At 45.0% G+C, this 21,975-nt stretch overlaps 1 protein-coding gene across 2 annotated transcripts in view; it reads left to right on the top strand.

The window, feature by feature from the left end:
* The window catches only part of NCOA2 (nuclear receptor coactivator 2), a 347,064-nt gene that overhangs the window by 140,273 nt on the left and 184,816 nt on the right, over positions 1–21,975 (top strand). The window contains exon 3 of one of the 2 annotated variants that reach the window (XM_077492851.1): positions 20,355–20,421. The exons of the other annotated variant lie outside the window; for it this stretch is intronic. The gene's annotated coding sequence lies outside the window, so the exon portion shown is untranslated. The remainder of the gene's footprint in view (positions 1–20,354; positions 20,422–21,975) is intronic. 2 annotated transcript variants of the gene reach the window in all.

Genomic DNA, 21,975 nt, shown 5'->3' with positions numbered 1-21,975 from the left:
TTCTCAGTTCCGCGCACACCCTCCAATTTGAATCCCTTTTTAATAAGCCTGACTTTTTATGTAGCATCCCTTGGGTGTGAACAATGTACCCACACCCACTTCTTATTCATCTTCGCTGCAGAGCAGATTAGGAGTTTTCACAAAAATAGTTTGTTGCTGTCTCCTGTTTATAGTGTGAGAAGTAGGCCTGTGTGTCAAGTTTTCTCGCGGTTTGTCATAGAGATCCTATGGGCCTATTTCCTTCTCTCTTGTAGTTTTCTTGCTGGTGTTCAAGTGGAACGCCAGCCAAAATCTTCCCACACCTTCTGGTCTAAAATAGTAGGGAAGGGTTATAACGTCTGATTAATACCTACTTCCTGAACCAGGGAAATAACAGGAAGTGAGTGTAGGGGCTCATTCACATGGTGCAGAGAGCTGTACACCATGAAAAGCAAGTGTGTTTCTGTGCCCACGAGTGACAGTTATTTGCATACAGCCGCCTGTACAATTATATTAATAGGTCGTGACTGTAGGCATCACCACATACCTGAGTGTCTTCAGGCCCTTGGGGGTCCATGGGTATACAGCCATGGCCAAAATGTTTGAGAATGGCACAAATAATACGTTTCATAAAGTCTGCTTCAGTGTTTTTAGATCTTTTTTTCAGATGTTACTATGGTATACTGAAGTAGAATTACAAGCATTTCATAAGTGTCAAAGGTTTTTATTGACAATTACTTTAAGTTTATGCAAAGAGTTAATATTTGCACTGTTGAGCTTTCTTTTAAAGACCCCTTCAATTCACCTTGGCATGCTGCCAATCAATTTTTGGGCCACATCCTGACTGATGGCAGCCCATTCTTGCATAATCAATGTTTGAAGTTTATCAGAATTTTTTTTTTTTTTTTGTACACCCACCTCTTGAGGATTAACCACAAGTTCTCAATGAGATTAAGGTCTGGGGAGTTTCCTGGCCATGGACCCAAAATGTTGATGTTTTGTTCCCCAAGCCAATTTTGCCCTATGGCAAAGGTGCTCCATCATGCTGAAAAAGGCATTGTTCCTTACCAAACTGTTCTTGGATGGTTGGGAGAAGTTGCTGTCGGAGGATGTTTTTGTACCATTCTTTATCCTTGGCTGAGAAGCAACACCCCCCCCACACACACACCCCCCCCCCCACACACACCCCCCCCCACACACCCCCCCCCCCACACACATCCCCCCCCCACACACATCCCCCCCCCCACACACATCCCCCCCCCACACACATCCCCCCCCACACACATCCCCCCCCACACACATCCCCCCCCACACACATCCCCCCCCACACACATCCCCCCCCACACACATCCCCCCCCACACACATCCCCCCCCACACACATCCCCCCCCCACACACATCCCCCCCCCCACACACATCCCCCCCCACACACACCCCCCCCCACACACATCCCCCCCCACACACATCCCCCCCCACACACATCCCCCCACCCCCACACACACACACCACACACCCACACACACACCCCCCCACACACACACACCCCCCCACACACACACATACACACACACACACACACACCCCTACACACACACGGTCTCAGGATGCTTTACTGTTAACATGACACAGGAATGATGGTAGTGCTCACCTTTTCTGCTCCAGATGCCCCAAACAATTGGAAAGGGGATTCATCTGAAAACGACTTTACTCCAGTCCTCAGCAGTCTAATCCCTGTACCTTTTGCAGAATATCAGTCCATCCCTGATGTTTTTCCTGAAATGAAGTGGCTTCTTTGCTGCCCTTCTTGACACCAGGCCATCCACCAAAAGTCTACTCACTGTGCGTAGAGATGAACTCACACCTGCCATTCCTGGGCAAGCTCTGCACTGGTGGTGCCCAATCCCACAACTGAATCAACTGTAGGAGATGGACGGTCCGGGTGCTTGCTGTACTTCCTTGGGCGCCCTCAAGTCTTCTTTACAAATGCAGTGGAAATAGTTTTTATGGGATTGAGTTAATTTTCATGGAAAAGAGGGACAATTTATCTAATCACTCTTCATAACATTCTGGAGTATATGCAAATTGCCATCATAAAGACTGAGGCAGCAGACTCTGTGAAAATGTATATTTGTGTCATTCTCAAAACTTTTTAGGCTGTACATCCATTTCTTGAGTGCCGGTTCACACAGGAGCGACTTGTCAGGCGACTTAGCCACCTGACAAGTCACGCTCCGTTCTGTACTATGGAACCGTTCTAATAGGAGCGACTCAAGTCGCTCCGACTTAGAAAAAGGTTCCTGTACTATTTTTGGGGCGACTTCAGGCGACTTGCATTGACTTCTATACAGAAGTCGTTTTACAAGTCGCTGCTGAAGTCGTGTGCAGGTCGCGTCTGTGAGTCGCGCTGCAAGTCGTGTCGCCCCTGTGTGAGCCTGCACTTGCACTAGTAAATACTTGGATGTGCAGTTACCAGCATACAGCTGCAGCCTGTCATTGATTTTTACAGGCTGCTCTATGCAAACACCTGTCACTCCCAGGCACAAAAATAAACACATTTTTCAATGTTCACTCCCCTGCATGTTTGGATGAGCCTCAATGCTCACTTAAGTAGAGAGAATTTTGTTTTGATTGTTATTGCCATTGGGAAATTCCCCCTCTATTCCTGTTCTAGTGACAACTGTAAAACGTGATATTTCTGGAGATGACAGTAATAGACAAAGTGAGTCTATTAACCACTTAAGCCCCGGACCATTTGGCTGGCCAAAGACTAGGGTGTTTTTTTGCAATTCGGCACTGCGTCGCTTTAACTGACAATTGTGCAGCCGTGCGCTGTGGCTCCCAAACAAAATTGACCTCCTTTTTCCCCACAAATAGAGCTTTCTTTTGGTGGTATTTCATCACCTCTGAGGTTTTTATTTTTTGCGCTATAAACAAAAAAATAGTGACAATTTTGAAAAAAAACGCATTATTTTTTGCTATAATATCCCCAAAAAATATATAAAATATAATTTTTCCCTCCTTAGTTTAGGCTTACGTATTTTTGGTAAAAAAATTGCAATAAGCGGTTGGTTTGCGCAAAAGTTATAGCATCTACAAAATAGGGGATATTTTTTTTTTTTTATCGTGACTGCGTCATTATGGTGGACAGATCGGACACTTTTGGCGCTATTTTGGGACCATTCACATTTATACGGCGATCAGTGCGATTAAAAAATGCATTGATTACTGTGTAAATATGACTGGCAGTGAAGGGGTTAACCAGGAGGGGGCGCTGCAGGGGTTAAGTGTGTCCTAGGGAGTGATTCTAGCTGTGGGGGGGAAGTAGGGCTACATGTGACACGACACTGATCACTGCTCCCGATCACAGGGAGCTGTGATCCGTGTCAGTGTCACTAGGCAGAACGGGAAATGCTTGTTTACATCAGCATTTCCCCGTTCGAAAATGCGTCCCCGTGCGGACATAGAGTCTGTGGGACCGGCAATCACACTCGCGGAGCTCTGGCAGGGTGGCGAGCATGTGACCACGTGGCGGCAAATTTAAGGGGACATACCTGTACGCCCATGTACCTGTACGCTTCCGGCACAGATTGTCTCCCCAAGTCCTCCCTTTGAGCACAACACCCTCCCTCCCTCATCTTTGGTCAAATCCTCTCATTCTATACTACCCCCCCCATCACAAATCCTCTTTCCCCCAAATCCTTCACACCTGCACAAGTCTTCTCTCCTAGAGCTATCACAAATCCTCACACTCAAACTCCACCCTTCCAGTACAGACACTAAAAACACAAATCCTCTCCCCTTCTAATATAAGTCAATATTTCCAAACTGTCCCAGTTTTGGTGAGCACTTTACAAGATTTGAACAAAATCCCGCAAATCCGGACTAGGGGCCTGTTCACACCAAAATGGGGTGCAGGAACCCCATGTGCCATGCTTTTTTTAATTCAAAGTGCATTGTATTTGCGAAGTCCAGCGGGTGTCCATGTTAACATAACCACAACCCAAACTTTGGTCACAAACGCAGTGCGTTTGCCTGCACCAGATCACATGGTATTACTGTTGATGTGTTTTTTTTTTTTTTTAGTTTTGGGGTAGTCTGACGCATTTTCTGGCTGAAATAACACTGCTCCTAGATCGTATGGGAATCGCACAGGGATGCACAACCCATTCAGGGTCCAAGCGGCATGTCAGAGGGTCACTATATGGGACTTCATCACGAAACCTGCAATAGACAACGTCCTTTTAATTCTACTTCACAAAACGCATGGACATGCCCAAGGCAGGTTAGAATCTGATTGGAGGTTGTGAGGAACGTCGTAGCGCTGCAACCTTTTTATTTTACCTCAGGTGATTAATATTTGAGGAAAGAAGTACCAGCAGTGGATTTGTTGGAAGTACCTGCAATGGATTTGTTGGAAGTAACATCAGGGCTGGGCTCAGCCCTTCCTTCTCAAAGCTAGCCGCTCAGCTGTTAGCAAATTGCCAGCTCCTATCTCTCCACAGTGACTCACCTGTTTATGATATCCTGCTCGTCAGTCCTGCCTACTTAAGCCGTCCAGCCCAGATAATCTCTGCCTTCGCCACGGTCACATCTCTAGAAAGACTCGCCTGTGTTCCTGTTAAACACTTGCTTGGCTGACATTACTTCTGTCTCCAGATCCTGCTTGCTGTTCTACTACGCTCCTCTCTGGCTCCCTGACATTTTGGCTTGTCTGACTATCTGTTCTGGTTCCTGAAGCCTGAACTGATTTAGCTGTCCTTCTGTCTCAGTCTGATTCATGGTTTCTGACAAGTACCAGCAATGGATTTGTTAAGAGCTCTCCTGCATCATAGGTTGGGGTCTCTGTATCACTAGATTGCCAACATAAATGAGTGGGGTTTTATTTAAAATCCCCACACTTCTCCCTTTTTCTTTCTGCAGTGTTTCTTTCCTGCAACTTTGATTCCCCCATAAACACAGACAGTGTTGAAAGGGGAATCCCTCCTGCCGAGCCATTGTATTTCCCCAGTGGGGGCAGGGGAAACCGTCCCTGCCAGGAGAACACAGTGCTTAGTGCTATCAGCTATACTATTCATCGCATGCAAAATTCAACAGTTGATTGATCAACTCGGTACATTCAGCCTTGCCCATACATGGTTCGAATCTCAGCCGATTCAGCAGGAACTGGACAAGATTTGAACCATTTATGGCCGACCTCCACCTTCTCATTTATTCTGAAAAGGTGAACTAACTCTTTAAAGCAGAGCTCCACCCAAAAGGGGAAGTTCCACTTTAAGTACAGACATGTTACAGGTCACAGATCTTTCCTATCTGTTTTTTCTCGTATGAAAACCACTCACAATAAACGAAAATCGTTCACGTATGAGAAAAATCTTGAAGTTTGTCCCTTTAGAAATTTTCATCTGGAAAGTCCAAATCGGATTTTTAAAAGTTGTGTACACAGTATACGAAAATGGTATGGAATTTTTTTTCTTATAGTGTATATCCTACTTTACCTCCAACTATGTAGTACCAGGACCTGCCTGATTGAAAGTGTTTAGGTTTGACCACATATTATATGGTTTTGGTAAATCTAAAGCAATATTGTACAAGAAAATTGTACAGTGTATGACCCACCTTTGACTACAATCATATAGGCAGCCAGGTGCGGATAGTTTGCTGGATGCAGCAATACTTACAAAATGGATGATTAGCTGCAGCCATAAAAGCCACTGAAATGCTGAGCAGCGTGAACAGTGCAACACTGGCCATTGATTTGTACTATGGTTGCACAGATACCGTTTTTCTTTTTACCGGCGAGTACTGATACTTTTGGTCAGGTACTCACTCATACCGATACCTTTGCGGTGCGTTTTGTTCTCATACAAAATGAATGAGCTCAAATCACATATGATTTGAACGGGAATGTGGTGCGATTTCTATCTGAATCGCATGCATTTCCGGCACCACCACTCCTGTGTGAACCCAGTTACTATGATGAGTAGAGTTGCCACCTCATCCCTTTAAACCAAAACACCTTTGAATTACACAGGTTCTGAGGCTAATAAATGCAGATAAGGCACCAAGTGAGTTTAATTAGCACCTTAATCATCCACGGAATCTGTATAATTAATGTGTTGGGGTTTAAAGGGATGAGGTGGCAACCATAATGATGAGCTTGGGTTCACACAAGAGCGGTGGGTGAAACCACATGCGATTCGGACAGCAGTCACACCACATTTTTTTTTTTTAAGTTCATATGCGATTCTTTGCAGCGCAATTTGAGCCTATTCATTGTGTATGGGCTCAAATTGGACCGCAAAGTTATTGGTTTCGGGTAGCTGAGTATTTGCATGAATACTCATGCAAGTGCCTAGTATTGGCACCGGTATCAGTGAAACCCTAAAACCCCTTTCACACTGGGGCGCTTTGCAGGCGCTGCAGCGCTAAAAATAGCGCCTGCTGTGTCTCCAGTGTGAGCGGTGTGCTGGCAGAATGGTAAAAAAAAAAAAAGTCCTGCTAGCAGCATCTTTGGAGCAGTCCATTGAAATCAATGGGGCAGCACGGCTATGCCGCCGGCAAAGTGCTGCTTTTAACCCTTTCTCGGCCGCTAGCAGGGGGTAAAACTGCCCCCGCTAGCGGCTGAATACCACCACTAAAATGGCGGTAAAGCAGCGCTAAAAATAGCGCTGTTTTACCGCCGGCGCTGCTCCCGCCCCAGTGTGAAAGGGTACTGAGTTCAAATCTGACAGCCACACAGTGAGTGTTAAAACTGGAGAGTAGAGATGAGCTCCGGCGTGTTCGCATGGTCCTCGTGCAGAGCCCGCCAGGTAGTCGGCGCAGTGCTGCGCTAATCAAAGACAGCGAGACATTGCCTGATCTTTGCAGCCGCGCATCGGGGCAATGTCTCACTGCCTGTGATTAGCGCAGCACTGCGCTGACTTCCTGGCGGGCTCTGCACGTGGACCATGCCAACACGCCGGAGCTCATCCTTACTGGAGTGTGCATTATAGCCAATCAGCTTGTAACTTCAGCTTGTTCAATTATGCTTTGACAATAAAACCTGGAAGCTAATTGGTTTCTCTGCACAGCTGCAGCAGATTTTGCACTCTCCAGTTTTAGTGTGTGGAGGCAGAGATTAGTATGGTTGATTCTTTGGCAGCCGCCCCGTGTGAATGTAACCTAACGGGTCTTATATTGTTTGTGACATGCCCACTTCAATCATTCGAGGATGGGGGCCTGGCATTAACAGCCCCCAGAGCTGACTGGTCCTGGGAGATTTTCTGCTGCCTCTGCATGGTGGGAGAACGGTGTCACAGTCGATGAAGGTGCAGCACAATTGAAGTGCATATCATCAGAATAAATTAGACAGTCAGCCCACATGTCACAGAAGTGTGAGGCATAAAGTCATAGCACTGGGTGCTGCCTTTAACCTATTCCTGGCTGGAATGCTGGCGATGATTACATAAGGCAGCCGTGAGCTGGTGGCTCCCCATCCCCCCCCTGCACACCACCCCTTCCTCCAGGCTCTGTACCCTGTAATGTGAATCTAGAGGCAGATGCAGGAGGTGGGGCCCATCTCTCCCAATCAGCTCAGTGACACTGGCACATTAGCTCACAGCTTAAAGCCACCCAGCGGAAGGAGCGTATCTTTTATTTTGCGTGTAATTAATTAATCAGTGTCTGAAAGCACAAGAGATAGCAGAGTTGGGGAGAAGAATAGGCAATGGGAGTCATGAAAGAAGGATGTTTCCCCCCCACTCTGTGTCCAGCAGTGCAGAGCAGTCCAGTTAGTGGCTGTGTCCTGATGGACCTGTAACCTGTGCATGTGGCTGCAATCAGCAGCGCTCTCTTCAAATCCTCTAAGCTGCTTCCCCTCAATCTGCTCTGTAGCCCAGTCTGTACCACTGCCGTTATCCTGCCGCTGAAGATGGATCTGTGTTCCCGGGGGATTTAGACGTGGGCTTCTAAGCGGTTAAAGTGGGAAGAGGTATGTTGCTAGAGTAGTTTGCTTGTTATTGTAGCTTCGTGTCCAGTGGAGTGATTATTTATTACGGGTATTCATATAGAATCGGCAATGTATGCAGTGCTGTATATATTGTACATTTACATCAGCCCCCCTGCCCTCAAGGAGCTTGCAGTCTAAGGTCCATAACTCCCATTCATACATACACATACTAGGGCCAATTTATACAGGGGCCAGTTAACCTACCAGCATGTCTTTAGAGTTGAGGAAGAAACCGAAATACCCAAAGGAAACCACGAAAGCACAGACTCCATGCAGGTGGTGTCCTTGCTGGGGCCAGTTTGGACAGGAGCCAAGTAACCTACCAGCATGTTTTGAAGTGTGGGAGAAGATCGGAGTGCCCAGAGGAAACCCACAAAAGAACAGGGTGAACATGCTAACTCCATGCAGGTAGTGTCCTGGTTGGGGCCAGTTTGGACAGGAGCCAGTAAAACTACCAGCGTGTCCTTGGAGTGTGGGAGGTAACCTATGCAAGCACAGGGAGAGCGTGCTAACTCCATGCAGGTAACCGTCCTGTTGGGGCTAATTGGACAGGAGCCAATAAACCTACCAGCATATCTTTGGGGGAACGCAATGTAAGCATATAGAGAGCATGCAAACTCCATGCAGATAATGTCTGTTTGTTTGCTAGTGGCAGGTTTTAGGTAAACCACTCTTTAAAGGGCTAAAACCCATGCCAGTCAAGCAGCACATTCATATCTCATCATCTTATCCATGGACACCCAAGAAGTTGAGGGTGGGGAGACCTCTACCAGTCCTTGATTTGCTTCAAACATGCAGTACCTTTTCTCTGTAGAAAAGGGAATGACAGGTGCCGCTAGCTCAGGGATTTGGCCACACACTGTATATCCTCTGTAGGTACTAACTGATGTTCACCAGATAAAAACATTGATTATCAATTTTTTGGAAAGCCTTGTATGGTCCGGTCATCTCAAATGACATGAAAACCAGACGCTTGTCTTGTAACCTGATAATTGACCCTGCTCCCCATTTTTATTGGGCTGGTTCTGATCTCCGATGGGGTTGGTGATCAGCTCTTGTCTGTTCACTGGGATCTTTTTCAAATACTGTCAGGGTTAGATGGTTCTTTTGCTATGGGGCAAAGGGTAGGCTTAAAGTACGGTAGGTCTCCATTTATAAGACGTGTAGTAAGTTCTGGCACTCCAGTGGCTTGTATGAGAATGGGTGAATGTCATCCCTGATTTCCAGGCAGCCTAAAGCTGACCATACACTTTACAATTTATTTGTACACTCTCCACCAGTAGGACTTGTCATTCAATTTGATAGTTTAAAATCGCATGACATATCGCATCCTATTTGGCATTGGAACCGTACAAATCGGTGCGACTCCAACCTGCACCGATTTTGAAAAGGTTCCTGCACTATTTGCAGTTATATGTGTGACTTGCATAGACCTCTGTACATGAAGTCGCACAGATGTCAGTAAGCCGCACATGAAATCGCACTGGCCGGTGGCCACATTCAATGTGAACTGAAATGGAGTTTTGTTTTTGTAGCAGATGACGTTTGGGATCAAATGTCACACGCATGTAAATTTAGTTTTTGGCCTCAGAACAGTAAAGGTTCTGAGGGTTAATTGTGTAGGTAGGCCTTGACATCAGTCTGGCTAGGCTATGTTTGGAAGTTCTGCCTGGTCATGTGGACGGTGACGTGCACATGACGGGCTAGAACCAGGTCAGGTTGGATGTTTAGGTATCGGCCTTCTTGGAGCCAATCAGTGGGAGTGCCGGAGCCCCCTGAGGAGTCTGGGAAGGGGTACTTAACCACTACAATACAGGGCACTTTCGCCCCCTTCCTTCCCAGCCCAATTTTCAGCTTTCATCGCTCTAGCGCTTTTAGTGACAATTGCGCGGTCATGCTACACTGTACCCAAATGAAATTTTTATCATTTTGTTCGCACAAATAGAGCTTTATTTTGGTGGTATTTATTCACGACTCCGTTTTTTATTTTTTGCGATATAAGCGCAAAAAAGCGGAAATTTGGAAAAAAAACAATATTTTCTTTTTTCTATTTTAAAAGAAATCCAATAAAATCAAATTTTGTCATAAATTTAAGCCAAAATGTATTCTGCTACATGTTTTTGGTAAAAAAAATTCCGTTAAGTGTATAATAATTGGTTTGTGTGATCACAGACATATGTACGCAAATGATCATGTACATATGTGTGCAGGTGATCACGTACATATGTGTGCACATAATCATTGGGACAAGTGATTTTAGTGGGACATATGTGGGGGACATGTTTTTATTATTAGGGACATGTGTTTTTATTTTTTGGGGACGTGTATGTTTTGGGGACATGTGTGTTATGGGGACATATGTGGGGACTGTGTTTACACTGTGTGGTGTGTTGTGTGTTTACACTAGACTGAAGATCAGTGAGTAAAAAGCTGTAAAAAACAGCTCATACTCACCGATCATCAGCCGGCTGCAGCAATCTGCTCTCCTCTCCTCAGCGATGACTTCTGTGTGAGGAGAGGAGGAGCCGATTGCCTAGCAACCGGCTGTTTGTTTACATCACATGACGGCCGTGATTGGACACGGCCGTCATGTGATCAGGAGGGCCAATCGCAGAGCCCTCCTGCCGATCTGAGATGCGCCGTGTCCCGGTGACACGGGCGCATCGGGATCGCGCCGCTGCGCGGGCACGCGCGCGCGCAATCCCGCTCCTCCTGATGGACGTTCCTGAACGTCCTATCAGGAGTAGACGGCTCCCACCCGGCCGTATATGTGCATTGGCCGGGTGGGAAGTGGTTAAAGAGGTGTGGGTCACGTGTTCGGGGTTCCGGAGTTGTTCGATAGACCTGTGTGGTCTAGTCTGGTTCCAGGACCGGGGTAGCCCCGTGAAGGGTCCCGGTCAAGGGGTTTTCGACATCCCGCAACATGTTCCTGTCAGTGGCCCCTGATAGACCCGCCTGGTCTGGGGTAGGGATCTGTCCGTTCCCGAGTCTCAGAACCGGCTGGTCCGAGGCGCAGTAACTGAGGGAGGATTCGAAGTGTCCGGGTGTGCTCTCGGCTTGGAGGGACACCACAGCTCGTGGAAGTGACCGGGGGAGGACTCTTCGGAGGAGGGCCGGCAAGTGGCATCCTGAGAAGTGCCTGGTTACTGAGTTGAGAAGGACATTGACGAATTCACACTTTTCCAGTACCATAAAGGAGACGGGAAACATTCCAGGTACGGAGGAAAAAGGTTGCTGTTTACCCTTAGTTGTTTGTTCAAGTTTGAGTCAAAGTGCTTACTGCCATGATGTCTGGCTAGAGATCTGTTCAGCCTTGAAGTGCCCAGCTGCGAGTGGCTACTCTCTGGGTGGAAATAGAGACTTTGCTAGACCTGCAGTTCAAGGTGCCTGAGTTCTTCACCCGTGCCCGCTGTTCCCTAAGAGACTGTGTTAATTGAATGTTCTACTGCAAAATAGAACCTTTTTAAAAGGACTTCATCTGTGTCAGTGTACAAGTCGTTGGGTATTAACCCTGGGAACCCCTAGATGAGGAAGAGCAGGCCAAGGGAAGGTAACCGGTAAGCCCATTAAGTCGAGGCCGCCCTGCAACGGGTTATGGCCGCTACATTTTTTTTTACATTTTTTTTTTGTGTTGGTAAACTTAAAGGAGATTGTACAATCAGATTGTCTGGCTATAGATGCATAGATGTTTGACTGTAGTCAGTGAGACATCTACTTGTGTGAAGCTGGGATGTGCAAGTGTCCTTCCTTAATTGGACAGTGTACATATACAAGGGAAGTCCTGTTTTCCTTTACTTGAGAGATAAAGGTGCAGCCAGCACAGAGGTTTCCAGTTCATCAGAAAATCTGTGCACACAGTGCGACTAGCACAAGCCATGTTATAGTTGGCTTCCCCTCTTGCTGGTATTGGGCTGTGTATGGCGAATAGAAATAAACTCGAGATTCCCTAGATCCCAGCACATTGCTTTGTATTTTATTCTGCATACATTGTAGAAGTGACCTCTTCCCTTGTGTATAGAAAATCAAATTCATGTGCATTTTACATTTTTCAGATCACTGCATTTTTCATTGTCATATTGTGCATGAAGCGGACAAGTGGTTTCCATTGGGGTATTTCTAGCTTTTGTATTTACATGAATTGTATACAAATTGTCCCCAGTGATGCTTTAGAACAGAGGAGCTGACATTTTAAAGATTTTTTTTTTTGCACATTTCTGGCTCATAGGGCAACTTGCAAAAAAAGTGTGCACTATTGGTCGCACCTTTGTTATTAACAGAGGTTTACCTGAATAATCCAAATATTACAATGACTTATTAGTATGCACGTCTGAGGAAGGACTAAGGCCTCATTCACACGAGGTTGGACGAAAAAAAATTACCCGATTTCCCCCAAAATGACTCGATTGCCCTATCTGCACACTTGATGTGGTTGTGGGAAATCTTTCCCGATGAGTCATTGTATTCTGACAGCGCTCCCCACCATCAGAATACACTGATCAGTGCTGCCAGCTATCGATCGGGAAAACCCAACAGGCTGGTTGTACAGAAATTGATCAGTAGAAGAAAATTTGGGGATTTTAAATTCAGAACCTAAACTGTAATCCTCATCACTGAACTCTGTTGTTCCCTTTTTGTTTTATTAAATACACTATTGAAAGTTTTGTTATCCCTTCAATGAGTGCAGATAATACCTGCTGATCCTAGTGAGCTGATAACTTCCTACATTGCACTGTTAGGCCTCATGGTCCCTGTTGCTGGTAAACGGACGTTTAGGACATTTTTTCCAACTGCTCCCGAACTCTCCTGTTATCTTTTATAAGTACATGTACGCAGGTTTGTTTATCGTCGTTTCTAGGCAGTTGTGTTTTAGAGGCTTTTTTTGGAACTCAAAAAAATGCGTTCAGAAGCGGTGTTTAGAGGCATTTCAAACTCCAAAAGCGGCGACTCGCGCTTAGCCGCGTTTCGTTTACAGGCATTTTTCATTTTTGGCAATTTTGAAAAATAAAATAAAAAAATATTTTCCAAATGCTTCTAGACCTAAACGTGGCTAAACAGCCGTTTTCTAGATGCTGGTTTCTAGCTGTCAAGTTTAATCTTTCAGGAAAGGTTGAACAACGTCCCATGTACATGAAGCCTTAGGAGCAGTTGGGAGTTTTTTCCAGCTGCCCCTGAACTCTCCTCTGTTATCTTATCAGTATGTGTACACAGGGCCGTTTTATAGTGGTTTCTATGTTTAGAAGCATTTTTTGGAAAGCAAAAAAATGCGTTTCGGATGGATGTTCCGAGGCATTTGAAACGTCAAATGCCTGTAACAGCTTGTAAACGTGATAACTCGCATTTAGCCGCATTTAGTTTACAGGCGTTTTTTTTTTACTGGGGATACATTTTTTAAAAAAAAGCTTCTAAGCGCAAACGCGGTATGTGATAGTGGAAAAACTGACATTTTTAAACATCGGTTACTATCTGTCAAATGGTTCAGGAGATGGCCAGTGCACAGTAAGCCATAGAGTTTATGCCGCTTCCATCACTGTTGACTGCAGATTGTATGGAGAAAAGGAGAGAAGGTGTTTTTTCAGCCCTAAAATGCTTCCTTTTGTACGGTGACAACACTGCTCCTACAAAGACACAATACAGTACAGTGTTGTCACCCTAGGACAGGAATTGTGTTACTGGCCAGTTCACCAGGTGAAAATGAAGAAAAAAGAAAACCAATCCAGCCACAATGTCTAAGGACCGGTGAGCTGCAATATATTATAGTTTTGTTCATGGTTTAGATGGCATTTAATGGTAGTGCTGACTGTCACTTTAAACAAGCTGCTAGCATGCTTTAGTCCCCAAAACTAAAAATCACATCAGTGCATCTGCACGCTGATCCTGGACACCAAGAAATACTTGTCTTTCACAGGTATGCTTTCCCTTCTTCCAGGAGACTCAGCCGCAGGTATTGACGTCACGCCTGGGGCGCCCTCCTCCTCCCCCTACCTCCGGGCCAGTAGGAGGGAGGAGCGGAGCCACATGCGCAGTAGGGTTCCCGGTGTGAAGCCGAAAAGCTACACTGCCGGGTTCCCTTGCAATGGAGGCTTCATGCAGCTGACAGCTGATGGAATCCTCAGCTGCGGTGCCGACGTTGCTGGACTCCAGGACAGGTCTGATTATTAAAAGTCATAAAAGCACATACTGCAGCTGCTGGCGTTTAATTTTTACAGCGGTGGGCGGACCTCCTCTTTAAGGAAGCGCTTGCCAGCGACTGTGAATTCCCAGTCATGATCTCACCTATGGGTTCCCTTGGCCTAGCCATTGTTCCTCCTCTCCCCTGCAGCAGCTGCTCGCTGACATAGGGCAGCCGGAGCTGTGGGATCATGTGGCTGGACCGGAGAAAATTAAAAATGGGTAAGTGTGTGTGTATAAAATATATATATCTATATTTTTATATATATATATATATATATATATATTATATTATACAGGTAGGGGGAGTGGGAACACTTCTAAAAGTGGGTAAAGTTACGGTGTTCTTTCTCTTTCAGGAATTGTTCATACTTTTCTCCTCACATTGCAGCGCATCTTGACATTTTTCATGCATTGGCACACATCGGGGTTGATTTACTAAAGGCAAATCCATTTTGCACTACAAGTGCACTTGGAAGTGCAGTCACTGTAGATCTGAGGGGAAAATCTGAAATGAGGGGAAGCTCTGCTGATTTTATCATCCAATCATTTCATTTCCTCTTAGTTCTCAATGAGCTTTCAGGCACCAAAACCAAATTAAGGGTGATTGTGTGTTGGGAGATGCATTGCACTATTTACCATTTTTGTTTTTGTTTTGTTTGTTTGTTTTTTGTTTTCTTTTCTAAAAATGACAACAAAGGGACATTTAGATTCATGCTTCACTTTTTTCAGTGTTCACCACCACAGTATGGTGGTGTGTTCTGGCGTGAATGTGATCAATCCTTTCTGCCTAGTCTTGTCTTGGGACTGCACCGGGTCAGACTTTGTAATGCCAACATACCTGGTGTGATGGGTACAAAATGTTTGAATTTTTGTCATGGTGAGCATGCTGTAGCAGTCTTGTTAGTCTGAAGATACCTGTGGATTCTTTGCTATGTTTAATGGTTAGTCTGGTGCTGGTTCGTCCCCTTTGTTTTTGTAGCTCTCTTGCTGCCCTGTCACTAGTGAGGGGGATTCAGCGATGTCACTGGAAGGTTCCTCTGTGTGACCCTGATGCTTGTGGTGTGTCACTTGTGGTAGAGTTGTCAGTGTGGCATCAACCTTCGTATTAACCAATCCGCCATATGTTATATTATATTCCAGATTATTGATCTTTGCATTTCTGAATAAAATAACAGTAGAGGAATACATTGTGAACATGTTTGTACTTTGTAAAGCAAGTGCAGGTATAATGATGGTCATTAGTAAGTGGTTTGCAGTCCAAATAATAGTTTATATGCCAGGTAAAGTTTGCGTAGCCACTGTACTTTTTTATACTCCACTTGATGTAATAAAGTGAGTATTTTGGAAGGACGAGTGTACCTAGCAGTTCTGTGTAGTCTTCTGGCTGCTAGGAAGTGAATTGTTCTCCTTCAGTTTGTGGCTGGAACTGGATGCTGAAAGTTCATTTAGCATAAATGTCTCTGGTAGCAGGACAGCGGCCTGTTTAACCCTCATTCTGCCTGGTTGTACCGAGGATGTGAGGTTTAATAACACATTTAACATGCAGCAAAGATTTGGGTGTAAGCAAATCATAGCCATTTACACCAAGAGCTTTCTTGTGGTGCTGGAAACCCTCCTCACTGCCTGACATACAAAAACAAGCTTGACGGTGAAGGCAATACTAAAGTGAGCCCAACCACTCGTCAGATTCAAACCAGTTCAGATGTATTTGGTGATGCTGGAAGCACAAAGATAGAATGCTACATGGCAGTCTTGTCTCTGGTAGGTCCACTCCTACTGTCCCTGTGAGGTGGCCTGTGTGTGATGTGGATGCAGATTACCCAGGTGAGGTGGTCTGTGGATGCAGATGATTGCCCCAGTGAGGTGGACTTTGTGTGCTGTAGATGTAATGGATTACCCCTGTGAGGTGGTGTGTGGATGAAATGGATTACCCCAGTGAGGTGGTCTTTGTGTTCTGTAGATGTAATGGCTTACCCCTATGAGGTGGTGTGTGGATGCAATGGATTACCCCTGTGAGGTGGTGTGTGGATGCAATGGATTACCCCTGTGAGGTGGTGTGTGGATGTAATGGATTACCCCTGTGAGGTGGTGTGTGGATGTAATGGATTACCCCTGTGAGGTGGTGTGTGGATGTAATGGATTACCCCTGTGAGGTGGTGTGTGGATGCAATGGATGTAATAGATTACCCCTGTGAGGTGGTGTGTGGATGTAATGGATTACCCCTGTGAGGTGGTGTGTGGATGTAATGGATTACCTCTGTGAGGTGTGTGGATGCAATGGATGTAATAGATTACCCCAGTGAGGTGGTGTGGGATGCAATGGATTACCCCAGTGAGGTGGTGTGGGATGCAATGGATTACCCCAGTGAGGTGGACTTTGTATGCTGTAGATGTAATGGCTTACCCCAGTGAGGTGGTCTTTGTGCCGTAGATGTAATGCCTTACCACTGTGAGGTGGTGTGTGGATGCAGTGAATCACCCCAGTGAGGTGGTCTATGTGTGATGCGGATGCAGAAGATTACAAAGAACTCTGATTCAGTAAACAGAGCAATTGTTCTGATTTTGGCATGGCTGCAGTGTACTGGAATGCATTAGCAGCTCCCGATAATGCGATTTGGATGATGTAATTCCATGGAACAGTGTTGATGTGGGCATCTCTCCAGTGGAGCCATTGTGTTCTCCCGGCAGGGGGTGCAGGGAGCCATCTCTTCCAGGAGGCCACAGTGATTACTGCTAATGGCTATAGCCGCTGGCAATAATTGCATGCTTAAAGTGGTATGGTACCTAAAAATGAAAGTTCATGTTATTAAAATCAACAGATAGCATACTTACCTAAACGAACCCTGAAAAAAAAATATATTATTTACTTACCTTTTATTTCTGATGTTTCAGCTGACTTCCGGGTTGTCCTCCCGTGGGAGTAGGCGTGGCTATCGTCCTCGCAATGGTCCCTGGGAAATTTCCCAAGAATCCATGGGGGACAATGAAAGTTTTTCTTTCCTTGTCACTGCTCTCACTGAGCATGTGCAAGATGGAGCGGAGCATGCTGGGAGCCAGATGTCATCATATACCAGGAAGTAAATGCCTGTGGGCTTCAGACGCCCACAGTTAAAATGGAAAACACCAGAGTAGGTTTTTATAAGTCATCCTGAGGAAAAGATTTGTCGCGCCGGGGGTCAAATAAACGCCGGACGTGGATGCCAATCGAAGGTAGCACTCGCCCACCAGTGAGACAGGTAAGAAAAAAATAAAAAAAAGAGTGGAATCCCGCTTTAACATGTGACCTGCTGGTTGACAATCAACCTGCCCATCGATGGTATGAATCTCATATAGCTCTTGTGGAAACATCTGAGATTCGAACGATCTATGGACGGCTTAACTTCTTTCGCATGTTACCTAGAATTGCTTTTAAACAATATTTAATGTTCTTAAATGGTGTCTTTGTGAGTTCAGGTTTGGCCCATGAAAGGAGGAGATTAAGCAATTGAGCAGCCAGTTAATTTGGGAGGAAAACAATGGTAATTGGCTGGGAAATATCCAGGTTGGGCTCATTACCTTTTTCACCTTGATTTTTGTGTCCTGGGATTGTCTGCCTGGATCAGAAAGTGCCTACAGAAGGTTGTTACCAAATGTGATTGTAATTTGTAATGCATCAACTTTCTCTTTTATCTATAGGACCTTAGTGTCCCAATCAGTAAAAGGTCCCATGTGTGGTAACCTGCTAGCCCTGCCACACGCAATGGTTCCTTCTGGCTAGTATGTCACTACATGACGTAAGGGCAGGAAAGAGACTTGCAGTGTCCCAGGAGCCCCATCACAGTGATGTTCTAGGACACGGGCTGCTGAAAAGGTAAGTACAGTGCTTCTTTTTCTTTATACAGGTAAATCTTTTGGCTATTTTGAACCTGCAGTGACGGGTCACTTTAAGCCCTTGTGGACCAAGGTTTCAGTTTAGGTTGATTTTCCAAGGTTGTTGATTAGATTCTCCACTGAAAGAATCTGCAATGGAGAAACTTCAGCCTTACGCACAACTTGTGTGTGAACAACCACAGACCGCATCCACATTCTGTACAAATCAATGGCTGGCATTGCCAATGGGTGAATTTGATTTAAATCAAGTCTATTTAAGCCCATGTTCACATCGGGACGATTTGATATGAGATTTGACATGTCAAATCGAATGCCAAATTGGTGGCTATTGCCGGCAATTGCATTGTCTGAAACGGTAATTCACCAATTCCCAAAAGTAGTTCCTTCACTACTGTTGGCATCTTCAGGGACAATTTCAATAGACATCTGTGCAGGAACCGGCACTGTCTCTGAATTCGCTCCCGAAGTCGGGCTGACATGCGGGTATGAAATCGCGCAAAACTAAATTTGGCTAAACCGCAGAGGTGTGAACCAGTCTTTACTGGACAAATATGGGTGAAAATGTTAAATAGTTACTGAGGTTGAAAAAAAGACACCAGTCCATACAGTAAATTTGAATGCAATGTTATTGGTGGTCCCAAAGTGGGCCTATCGCCAAACTGGAAAATGAGTCTGCTGGTGTATAAGTACCAAGTGATTGCAAGCAATTGCCCAGTGCGGGTGAGCAGTCCAGAGGTCTCCCCATTTATATGGTCCGCTCCCTCACTGTCTGTGTCCTATACATCATCTTCTTCCCGGAATGTAGCCATCCAGAGTCCCCCAGACAAAGAACGTCTCCTGCCCATACTTCCATTATATTTCCATTATATGCACATAGCGAATGAATGTGGAGTTTTTATTTTATTAGCCGTCACGCTCCAGACAACCGGTTTGTGTTCTATCTCTGTGCACTAGCCAGCTGAATATATTTATTTTCATCTGTTTGTTGAATAAAGAAGATGGTAAGCATTTCATCTCTGGGGAAGTCAATTTTCCCTCCTTCAGATTAGATCTGTCTGTTACTTCTACACAATAGTCAAATGTTTGACAAGAGCAGGAGAGCAGCACACTAAATGCTGTACGGTGGGAAAAAGCTGCAAAATTGCTGACTTTTCAAATAAACAACTGTCAGAGCCGACGTTTGACAGCATTTAAAGCCGTATTAAACTCAAGACCGAAAATGTACCAATCAATCATTAGATGTGGTGGCTGCATTGGTTTTCTTTTATCTTGGGATTTTCCCCCCTCTATTTTTACCCGGTTGATCTGGCCACTAAAACACCTCCTGTATTAGACCCCTTTCATTCTGGGGTGCTTTGCAGGCGCTATAACGCTAAAAATAGTGCCTGCAAAGTGCCCTGAAAGAGCCGCTGCTGTCTCTCCAATGTGAAAGCCCAGAGGGCCTTTACACTGGAGTGGTGCGCTGGCAGGACGCTAAAAAATTCCTGCTAGCCGCATCTTTGGAGCGGTGTATAAACCGCTCTTGCCCATTGAAATCAATGGGGCAGCGTGGCTATACCACTGCTGTAGCAGCGCATTGCGGTGGTGTTAACCCTTTCTCGGCTGCTAGCAGGGGGTAAAAGCGCCCGCTAGCAGCCGAATAGCACTACGAAATGGACGGTAAAACGTCGGTAAAAATATTGGCACTTTGCGCCGATGCACCCACCGCCCCAGTTTGAAAGGGGCCAAAGTGAGACATAGCTCTGGAGGAATGCGCACAGCAGATTTTATATACACTATTAAATTGAAGCCAAACTCCAGCACACACTTTATAATCGGTTACAGCAAACAGTTTTTTTTTTTTCCTTTTCGAGATAAAGGATTTACATGAATTAAATAGAAACTGATCATTTCAATCACTCACCCCTGTCAGTGTTAAGTGGTTTGTCTAATTCATGTAAACTGATACATTCTGCTGGAGAGCTTGTGCTTTTGAAAAACTGACTTTCTGGCTGGTTCACCAGATGAACTTGGATGTGATGACTGCATTAGTTTCCTTTTTTAGGCTTTTTCTTGTAAGAAATGGTAAGCTGCAATATAGTAAATGTTTGCTTTTGAGTTTAATACTGCTTTTTAAAGGGTTGATACACCCAAAAGTGTTACTTTTGTTATAGGCTTGGTCTGTTGCGCTGAATAACCTCCTGGACTCCTAGTTCCCAGCTACCTTTGAGTTTGCTTTAGTTTGTTTACTTTTTCCCCAAAGTGGTGGTGGTGTTAGTGATTCATTGCATTGTGAGTGCAGGGTGCTGCATTATTCCCCTTCATGGGGTGGGTCCATGGAACTTACAGTATGTCCTCTGTCTTCCCAGTTGAATGGCTCTGCATGTCATCTAGTGATGGAGAAGAAATATTGCAGGGGACAGCGCCAGAAAGGAGGTGAGTATTGCAACCAGGGCTGTTTTTTTGTTGTTTATTTGATCACTGGGCGGGGGGGTCCTATAATTTTATTTTTTTTAACCCTTTTCTTTTCTAGGGTTGTTATTATTATTATTATTATTAATGATTTATATAGCGCCAACAGTTTACGCAGTGCTTTACAATTAGGTAAATATGTTGGGTACAATTATAATTAGGTACAATAGGGTTAGTTGTAAGTAAATACAGTGGTGCAATATGCCACTGTTTTCCCTTCTGTATCATTGAAAATAAGAAAGTTATAAAATGTAGAGGTTGACTGTGCTCTAGACTGTAATGGATGTACAACCTGTGGTCCTCCAGCTGTTGTAGAAGTACAAGTCCTATGAGGCATTGCGAGGCTGACAGGTACAAGCATGACCCCCAAAGGCAGAGACCTGATGGGACTTGTAGTTCTGCAACAGCTGGAGGACCATAGGTTGAGCAACCATGCTCTAGAGAACAACAAAGCAGTTTTAGTAGTTAAATTGACTTTTGCTTTTACAGATCTGTAGACACTAAAAGGAGGATAGATGTGGAGAGAAAGAGAGACTGGGATCTGGTCCCTTTTCCTTCCAAAGGAAGAACAGCAGAGAGCTTTCTGTAGCGATTACATGCATAGTAAGGCCTTACAGACCACATACAGCGACCTACATTAGTGCTTTTCCCCATAGAGGCTTACAGCTGAATGTCTATACTGCAGTTATGGGGCCAGTAGAAAAAAAGGGAAAAGACAGAAGCGCCTCTAAGTGTAGAAGTTGGGGTTAATTTATTGTTAAAGTCAGTAAAAAAAAAAAAAAGAATGTAGATGCCAGTTATCTACCAGTATAGTTTCAAGTTGTAGGAAGAAATTGTTGCAAATGCAGGGAGAACGTACAATCTCAATGCAGTCTATGTGCTTGGTGAGGAGTCAGCCCTGGTCTCTAGTGCTACAAGGCAGAAAGGTCCTAATACTGGCAAAGGCAAAACTGAGCCATCCTTATGTAAAGTGAATGACTAAAGTATTGACTCACTTACCTGCTTCATGTTTTCTTTTATTCATTGTGGGAAGCGGTTCCATACGTTTTTTGTTATGTAGGCAGAAAAAAAAAAGATGCATACGGTTTGCCTGTCTTGATCCATTCAGTCTTATACGACGCTTGCTGATTCTCAGGACACAGTGTCTGCTTCTAAACCCTTTTGCATGGAATTTTCTTGCCATGTTTTTTAGGTAGGTCGCCCTTTCCCTAACTCTCTCCGATTGCTTGGGGCAGGTATGCAGATTATGCGGTTTTGTACACATATACTGTAGCCAGGTTAGATAGAAGCTAATTAACCTACCAGAATGTCTTTGGAGCATGGGAGGAAACTGGAGTACCCAGAGGAAACCCAATCAAACACAGGGGGAACATGCAAACTTCATGCAGGTAGTGTCCTAGCTGATATTCCAGACAAGCACCCAGGTGCTGCAAGGCATAAGTGCTAACCCACAAGCCACTGTGCTTCCCAAACACCAAAAAATCTTGTTTCAGACACTGGCTTTCTTTTTTCAGTTCT

Source organism: Lithobates pipiens, unplaced genomic scaffold, assembly GCF_037356315.1.
Source record: "Lithobates pipiens isolate NorthernLeopardFrog02 unplaced genomic scaffold, aLitPip1_a1.2 Scaffold_19, whole genome shotgun sequence".
Lineage (NCBI taxonomy): Eukaryota > Metazoa > Chordata > Amphibia > Anura > Ranidae > Lithobates > Lithobates pipiens.
Note: the sequence above shows the minus strand (reverse complement) of the source record. Positions and strands in the feature narration are given on the sequence as shown.